The 9,260-nt window shown below is 49.8% G+C and overlaps 1 pseudogene; it reads right to left on the bottom strand.

The window, feature by feature from the left end:
• Positions 1 to 7,840: 7,840 nt before the first annotated feature.
• LOC124512316 (glyceraldehyde-3-phosphate dehydrogenase-like) lies at positions 7,841 to 8,823 on the bottom strand (annotated as a pseudogene).
• Between the last annotated feature and the right edge of the window lie 437 nt (positions 8,824 to 9,260).

A 9,260-nucleotide genomic window follows, 5' to 3' on the forward strand; every position in this document is an offset into this window, starting at 1 on the left:
CCCCTGGAAGGCAGCGGAGGCGGTAAGCAGCTGATGAGACTTTCAGCACTCCCACCTCGCTACTGCCACCATCACCTCCTCCCAGGGGGACTCGGGAACCACCTCTGCCATCCCCGGAGGCTCAAGCATAAAACCATGTCTGCCTTCCTTACAGAGTGAGCCAGGGTGGGAGGACTGAGGCTCCCTTCTCAAGTGCAGCCCTTAGCTGGGTGATCTCAGTGGGTAGTCCTGGCCCCCTGGACTTCTGGTTAGCGTCACTGCCCCCCGGGGGGTCTTCCTCCGGATGCTCCGTGCCAGGACTCCAGGGGGCCTGCAGGAACTGGACAGTGACAGCGGCCAAGCCCCACATCCTCAGAATCATTTCCTCTGGGGACTCTTGGCAGCCTGCGTGTGCTTCCCCGGACACCACACCGATATCAAAGAGGCGGTGGCTCACTCCTCGCTCAGTGAGGAAGGCGCACACCCACCCAGTTCGCTCTGGGTGAATTCCCAGACTCCCCAGATTTCGGTAGCCGCAGCTCTTTAGCTATGTCTTTGGTTGCCTGGATAGTGCTCAGGGGCCCTCTGCAAATGTCACCCCTCGCCCCTGAACAGCCTTGGGCGCCTCCTGGGGAGACAATGATGTCAGTTTGCTTTACTAACCCTGAAGACTCTTCCATTCTGTCTTCCTCCCACGCTGGAGGTGAATCAGACTCATGTCATTGGTATCCTGGCTCTACTCAGCTTTCTGGAGCCTAGTTGCAAGGGGACTGATGGTTGAATGGGAAGAAGAAGAACAAGAACAAGAACAAGAAGAACAAGAAGGGGGGGGAGGAGGAGGAGGAGGGAGGAGGAGGAGGAAGAAGAGGAGGAGGAGGAAGAGGAGGAAGAGGAGGAGGAGGAGGAGGGAGGAGGAGGAGGGAGGAGGAGGAGGAAGGAGGAGGAAGAAGAAGAAGGGGGAGGAGGGAGGAAGAGGGAGGAGGGAGGAGGAAGAGGGAGGAGAGAGGAGGAAGAGGGAGGAGGGAGGAGGAAGAAGAGGAGGAGGAGGAAGAGGGAGGAGGAGGAGGAAGAAGAGGAGGAGGAGGAGGAGGAGGAAGAGGGAGGAGGAGGAGGGAGGAGGAGGAGGGAGGAGGAGGAGGGAGGAGGAGGAGGGAGGAGGAGGAGGGAGGAGGAGGAGGGAGGAGGAGGAGGAGGAGAGAGGAGGAACAAGGAGGAGGGAGGAGGAAGAGGGAGGAGGAGGAGGAAGAGGGAGGAGGAGGAGGAAGAGGGAGGAGGAGGGAGGAAGAGGAGGAGGAAGAAGAAGAAGAAAGAAGAAGAAGAAGAAGAAGGGGGAGGAGAGAGGAGGAGGAGGGAGGAGGAAGAGGGAGGAGGGAGGAGGAAGAGGGAGGAGGAGGAGGAAGAGGGAGGAGGAGGAGGAAGAAGAAGAAGAAGGGGGAGGAGGGAGGAGGAGGAGGGAGGAAGAGGAGGAAGAAGAAGAAGAAAGAAGAAGAAGAAGAAGAAGGGGGAGGAGGAGGAGGAGGAGGAGGAGGAGGAGGAAGAAGAAGAAGAAAGAAGAAGAGGAAGAAGAAGAAGAAGAAGAAGAAGAAGAAGAAAGCTGAAGATTAGTAGAGATGGTTTTGCCTTTTGTTGTACAGGATCGGATACTGTGTCCTTGCAAAAGGAATCAGCTGAGTGGAGCCCAAAGACCTCGGCGTGGAATTTATTCTTTTGGTAAACTACACCGTGTTAAGCTTTGGGATGCTCAAGTGGCGTGGGGGGGTTTATCTAAAGGTTTCGCCTCATTGTGTTAGCAGGCATCCCAGAGCTGGAACAGGTTTTCTCTCTTTCAAAATGGGTAGTTTGCTTTTAATTCAGCACATTGAAGGACGTCATTTTCCTTTGTCGGGAAAGCTTGTCAGGTTCGGTTTTAGTCTCGGCAGTGACTATAGCAACAATGTCTAGAGAGAGGTTTTTGTTTCCCCAGTGACTGTCATTCAACCTGACTCTATCTGCGAAGCGAAGGACAGTCTCCCTTCCTCCGCTCGGAGGAGGAGGGCCCCCCGGGACTGTCGTCCACCCCCGCAGTCACGCTGAGGCTGGGGCCGGAGAGCGGTTCCACTTGGCCTTCGCCTGCAGACGCGTGGACCCCTGGCATGGTGCAGACCCGCAGCCTGCTTGCTTGCCTCTAGCTGGAGGCATCCCCAGCGCTCACGCTCACGCCGTGCAAGCCGATTCCCAAGGCGAATGCGAATCCGGCAGAGGAATCGAGGAAGCAACACCTTGAAAATCAAGGCAGGTTTGCACACCTGTCCCAGCCCCGGTTCCCCCAGAAGCACGCGGCCCGAGGCGGAGGCTCTGGGCGACTCCTTATCTAAGACGACAATCCCAGGGAAGTCGGAGTGAGGAGGACAGGGGCGAGCAGGAGAGGGAGGAATGACGGTGGCAGGCGTGACTGCTCAAGCTCCAACACTTGCTTTCTGAGAGGTGCTGTCCCTGGAGGTGTACCTACAGATCCCATCTCTCAGGGCTCGGAGGGCTGCTCACGGGGCATGAGCCCCCACACTTCTGGGCTGCAGACCCAGCAGATCTCACAGCAGAGCCAGGCTCCCGCCGCAAGTGCTGCCCCGGGGCAGGAGTTAGAAGGAGAGCAGGACAACAAAGGGCTAGGGGACTGTGGAATTGTGCCCTCCTGAAATGACTGGTGTCCTTGAGAAAATGCTTGCCGCAGCAGTCAGGTGGTCAGAGGTCCCAGGGGTAGGTGAGATCAAGAGAATGGGAAATGGTTCACAAAATGTATGTGACACGATATACCACAAGGTGCCTTTCTAGACCTTTCTTCTACCCCTGCCCCGTGTGACCTCTTCATCACAAGGGCCTGTCAAGACCTCAGGAGGGTGCGCCGTGGGGTTTGAAACAGGATGGTCAGCGGGACGGTTTTTCTGAAAAGGATGAGAATTGGTTAAAAGGCGGGGGGGAGTCCCACATTGGAGTGCAAGTGCAAAATGAATCTGCCTTCCCTACCCGCTCTCTGCCACCCTCTCCCGCAGAGGAGTGAGCTTCCCTAATGCCATTTCAACCTCAGCCCACCGCTCTTCAATTATTTCCAGTTATCAGAGTCCTCTGATTTGAGTCCTTTCGCTCAGTCCTGTTATTGGAATCTTTCCATTTCAAAATCAGATCAAAGCTCCCCATTCCCACTACCCCCCACCAAGCCCAGGCTAAATTGGAGTATGATGGGGGCATGGTGGGCCCTCCCTGACTCCTCTCCTGCTTCCCTCCTGTGCTCTCCCCTCTAGTGTTAGGGTGGGAGGAAAGAGCAGGGGAATGGACTGTCTCCATAAAGGCCTAGTGGACACACGACCCTTTCCACGGTTTGTTATAATTAGTGTTCTAGGTGTTTTCTGTGGTCTGGATATGGATGGTTGATGTTCTCAACAGGCTTCATTGATGTGAGACTCCATTTCCCAAGGTGTGTGGGGTCCCTCAAGACGAGTGACCCCATCTTCAGGATGACCCCCCCCCCCCCACCGGGAGCAGTCTAGGCTATACTTCAGGGAGGCCTAGGCTCTTTGCTTCTTGCTATGATGGACCCCAGTGAGCCCTGTGCCCACTTCATCAATTCAAGAAGGACTAGAATCCTGGAATCTGTCAACTTAAGTGGAATCTATTTCCTGTACCTCTGGGAATGGAAAATTTAAAGGGATGGTCCCTGTTCCTGCCTGGCTTAGGCGTCTGTCTTCCTGAATTCTTCCGGGGTGCTTTCTCCAGGCCCAGCCAGAAGATGAGATGTCAGCCCGCCCTTCTCGAAGGTACTCCCAAGCCGTACAAATGAATTTCTCCGGGTCCAGTTCCTTCTCCCTGTCTTGGAGTTTCCTCCCCATCCCCGTGAAAGAAAAGATGAGACATAGTTGTTCTTTGTCCTATTCTCCTACTTAGAAGACCATTTGTCTCCGTCCAAGTCCTATATTGGGAGGTGGAATGCGAGTGTAGGGTGGGGTCAGAGGGATTCTGCGAGATTGGAGTTGGTGGTGGAATAGGATCTGTCCGTTGCCCCTCAGTGAGTCATTTTGGAAGGTTGCCATTCCCAACAGCTGGCCATTCTCTGCCCTTACGATGTGGGGAAACTTGAGGTTTTGTTTCCAGGAGTAACGTTAGTTATCATTTCCAACCAACCTGAGAAAAAACTCCCACTTGGTACTTATCTTCATCCTGCTACATAAATGTCCCCAGTTGCTGACTTCTTAAAAAAAATAATATTAGCAATTCTAATGCCTTTTGGGGGTGATTTTACAAGCTCTATGAATTCCTGTCTGTCTTTCGAAATATCTTCATGTTCTGGCCAGGGAGGTTTGCTACTTTTTCCTTTATTGTTTAGTTTATATTCAGTCAATTTTCCCTGGTCTTAACTGTTGGCAGGTCAGGCATCACATCCCAGTTCAGGCAGGACAGAAGAAGGGAAGGTCAGAGACCATAGACAGTGAGACGTTTTTAAGGAGATGTTCCGGAAGGATCACATAGGCCTTCTGCTAAGGTCAGAACCCAGTCCCAAGCCCCATCCAGCCACAGAAGAGAGGCACCCCCCCTGACCGAGAGCACTCCTACCTCAGATGCCATCACGGTGATGTAGGCAACAAGTCTCCATCCCTAAAGCAAGAAAATTCCAGATCATTCTCTTCTATAGTTTATTTTATTAAGAATGTTTCTCAAATTATTATTATTAACATTATCATTATTATTTTTTTAGAGAGAGAGAGAGAGAGAGTGCAAGTTGGGGCAAGGGGCAGAGCGAGAGAGAGAGAGAGAGAGAGAGAGAGAGAGAGAAAATCTCAAGCAGACCCCATGCTGAGCACAGAGCCCAATGCGGGGCTCGATCCCACGACCATGAGATCATGACCTGAGCCAAAATTAAGAGTTGGATGCTTAACTGACTGAGCCACCCATGTGCCCCTCAAATTATTTTTACCAAAAAAACAATGGATCTTTGTTAAAAGGCAAAAATAGACAAACCAAAGGTAACTATAAAGAACCCCCGTGTAAGTACACCCATCAGAAACAATCACCAAGGTATACATCCTCCAGATTTTTTCCTGTGTGTGTCTATATGTCTTTACTATAAGAATGGGCTACACATCTGTAACTCTTGATCAACAGGGTTATCAAGACTGAATCTTGATAAATAGCTAATCTGGGGGCAATAGATGAGAATTTTCATATTTCTTTAAAACACACCACAATTTATTGGAGCAGTCCACTTATTGTTGGACATGGAGGTTATCTCAACTAACATTCTTTTGCTAATCACTTAGGATGTTTCCAATTTTTCACTATCACACACAGTGCAGGGCTGGAATCATTGTTCGAAAATTAAGTCCTAAGTATCCAGTGAATAAGAGGGAGGTGGAACTCCCTGTACTTAAAAAAGGAAGGCGAGGAGAGACCCCAAAATGCTCAAGAAATGTATCGAGGGTGGCAAAACCTCTCTCCCAGTCCGCCAAAATGATTGACACATGAAAACTCAATGACTGAGAAGCGTTCGTTTTGACCAAAATTTTCTTCTTGGCCAACTTACGTTTGACCGAAGTGCTTTGCTGAAACTGCTTTCACCTGGAGCTGAGTTAAATAATTAAACCCTCCTGGAAGGCATTAAAGGCCACCCACTTAACCTGCAGCCTCTTCTCCGGGGAAGTATTTAGATGAAGTTGGTAGAATGCGCTAGAGTCCTTTCAAGCAGAAAAGAGAAGTAGACTTTTAAGACCTAACTTTTTATTTCCCTGTCCCTGGAGATTTGCTCAGACAAAATTCCAAAAAGCTTAGAGCACCTTTTCAGAATATTTAATTAGAGATATTCTGACATTCATCACACATAACGAAAGGATGCCCAGCAGCCCCACCCAGCCCGGATTTATTAGAAACAAAGAGGCTTGTAGCATTCGCTTCTTTTCATTCCTGTGCCAGGAAGAGAAAAGGAATCATTGCTTTTCTTCAGCTTTTATTAGGATTTCTCCAAAGTGGAAGTAAATGTAAGTTCCCATGCTGGTGTAAACAGATTCCTTTCTCCAAGGGGCTCTTTCCTCATGAGGCACTAAAATAACATGATAGCCTGGCTCCTTTGTCCTTTTCTGCCTTTACCCCATTAACTCCAGCAATAGGATCCCTTACAGAAGTAACCAGAAGTCAGTGTTGGGAAGTAAACGGGCAACTCTGAGCCCAGCACAGTCCACCTACCCAGGATCCCTCAGAGAATGGGTTCTGCAGAAAGCCTATTGCCATGAAGTTCTGAAACGCCACCCTTTGAGAGAGAGAGAGAGAGAGGGAGGGAGGGAAGGAGGGAGGGAGAGAGAGCATGCAAGTAGGGAAGGGGCAGCAAAAGAGGGAGAAAGAGAACCCTAAGCAGACCCTGCATTGTCAGCACAGAGCCCAGTGTGGGGCTCAAACTCACGAACCATGAGATCATGATCTGAGCCAAAATCAAGAGTCAGACGCTTAACCAGCTGAGCCACCCAGGCTCCCTGAGAGGGCACCCTTTTAAGCGTCAACACTTTTGTTTTCGTTTTAGTCATTTGTGATGCGAATCTTCTCCAAAATACATTTTATAGTTTCTGGCTTTTGGAGCAGAATATTTAGAATACAATTAGGGCTTTTCTTGATGGGGTCGCTTTATGGGAGATCATTTAAAACTTTTATTGGGAGCCAATATTTGTTCCGGGCACTATGTCAAAAGGATACGAACATGAATAAGACACAAACCCCATAGCAAAGACTTCACAGTCTAGTGGGAGAGACAGAGGACGAATCAACTCCTTACAAAACATCCTGATAATTAAATGGCTTGTGAAAAGCGTTGAGAACACAGAAAGTAGCACCTAATTCTTCCCGACTTTCAGAAAGGGAAGTGTTGAGAGAGAAATCACTGTCAAAGATGAAGTCAGAAATGCTTCAGTTCCCAAATGGTGCCAATGAGAGAAGATTCCAGGCAAAAGGAGACAACTTGCGTTGTGTATTTGGAGATCGAACACCCCTGATAAGCCTTTAATCCATTATGGGTATACACTTGAAAACATATGACCTAAAATACAAATAACTTAAAATAGTATAATAGCTAAAAACTCCACCGTGCATATCAATGGTCCCTTGATATCCCAGCTGAGTAATTGCTTCAAGAGAGCTTTCCTTCTTCTCATCTCCTAACTACCGTGCACACCCACTCGGAAGGGAGCAAACGCTTCAACTTTAACAGGTGGGAATAATTAAGTAATTCTAAAATTCATGTTTCATATTCAGAAAAATAGAAACTGAAATGCGGGAGAGAAAAGGAAAACTTGAAGGGCATAAATCCCCTAGGACATCTGAGATATTCCCTGGCTGGGAAATACTGAAAGATTTGAATTCTTTTTTTACTGTTTGTTTGTTTTTGAGAGAAAGAGAGAGAGAGAGAGAGAGAGACAGAGTACAAGCAGAAAAGGAGCAGAGAGAGAGGGAGACACAGAATCCGAAGCAGGCTCCAAGCTCTGAGCTGTCAGCACAGAGCCCAACACAGGGCTCAAACCCACAAACCGTGAGATCATGACCTGAGCCAAAGCTGGATGTTTAACCGACTGAGTCACCCAGGCGCCCTGAAATATTTAAGGATTTGAAGCATAACTTGGTTTGCATTTTTTTGGCTGGGTACAATATACTTTATTGATGGCACATGAAAAGGTAGGTCTCCCCAAGCCTCTCCACTTCTTCAGGGGGTCTGGGATGGAAACTGTGGAGGTTGGGAGAGTCTCAGTGTGTTGGGGGATGAGTTGAAGCAAGGGATCCCAGGCAGCCGAGGGCCTCCCTCTTCCTCTTCCTCTTCCTCTTTCTCTTCCTCTTGCTGGGGCTGGTGGTCCAGGGGCTCTTAGTCCTTGGAGGTCATGTGAGCCATAAGGTCCACTACCTGGTTGCTATGGCCAACTTCACTGCCATACCAGGAAATGAACTTGACAAAGCGGTCATTGAGAGCAATGCCAGCCCCAGCATCGATGGTAGAAGAGTGCGTGTCAATGTTAAAGTGGCAGGAGGCAAGCTGGTCCTCAGTGTAGCCCAGGATGCCCTTGAGGGGGCCCTTCAATGCCTGCCTCCCCACCTACTTGGAAGCTTTCTCCAGGCGGCAGGTCAAATCCACAACTGACATGTTGAGAGTAGGGACATGGAAGGCCATGCCTGTGAGCTTTCCATTCAGCTCAGGACAACCTTGCCTACAGTCTTGGTAGCACCAGTAGAAGCAGGGGTGATGTTCTGTGCAGCCCCTCGGCCGTCATTCCACAGATTCCCAGAGGGGCTGTCCATGGTCTTCCGGGTGGCAGGGATGCTATGGACTGTGATCATCAGTCCCTCCATGATGCCAAAGTTGTCATGGGTGACCTTGGCCAGAGGGGCCGAGCAGTTGGTGATGCAGGAGGCATTGCTGACAACCTCGAGGGAGTTGTCATACTTCTCAGGATTCGCACCCATCACAAACATGGGAGCATCGGCAGAAGGGGCAGAGGTGATGATCCTCTTGGCCCCACCCTTCACATGAACCCCAGCCTTGTCCATGGTAGTGAAGACCTCAGTGGACTCCACAACATACTCAGCACCAGCGTCACCCCATTTGATGTTGGTGAGATCTCGCTTCTGGAAGGCGGAGATGGGCTTTCCACTGATGACAAGTTTCCCGTTCTCAGCCTTGACTGTGCCATGGAATTTGCCATGAGTGGAATCATACTGGAACATGTAAACCATGTGGTTGAGGTCAGTGAAGGGGTCATTGATGGCAACAATAACCACTTTGCCAGAGTTAAAGCAGCCCTGGTGACCAGGCGCCCAACAGCCAAATCCGTTGACTCCGGCCTTCACCATCATGTCTCAGGGACGCTGCTGGCACTATACCAGAAGCATCTGTCTGTCCAAGAGGCAGGAGCAGAGAGCTTGCTTTACATTTTTAAATGATCTCTCTGGCAACACCAGTGTGGATGCGTTAAGGAGAAGTGAGGCTGAGCCAGAGAGACTGGGTTAAGTAACTGCTGTAATCGTCCCACCAAGAAATAAGAAGAGTCTACACCTGGGCAACAGCAGTGGCAATGGATTACTATTTCCAGTCAAGAGCAAGGATTTAGGAATTAAAACCACTTCATCTATAATTCTGTAAACACTGATCCACTGGGCCCACACCTGAAGCGTGTAGAGCCGTTTGTCCTAAACTAACTGAATGGCCCCCATCTGTTGAGGGTACCAACAAGTATGACTGCTTATTTTTAATCATGCTTTTGCCCTTGAGGCTCAGCAGTGCTCCTCAA

The sequence above is a fragment of the Lynx rufus genome, unplaced genomic scaffold, assembly GCF_022079265.1.
Source record: "Lynx rufus isolate CCGP_SWC_20201006 ecotype Redwood Valley unplaced genomic scaffold, mLynRuf1.p SCAF_17, whole genome shotgun sequence".
Lineage (NCBI taxonomy): Eukaryota > Metazoa > Chordata > Mammalia > Carnivora > Felidae > Lynx > Lynx rufus.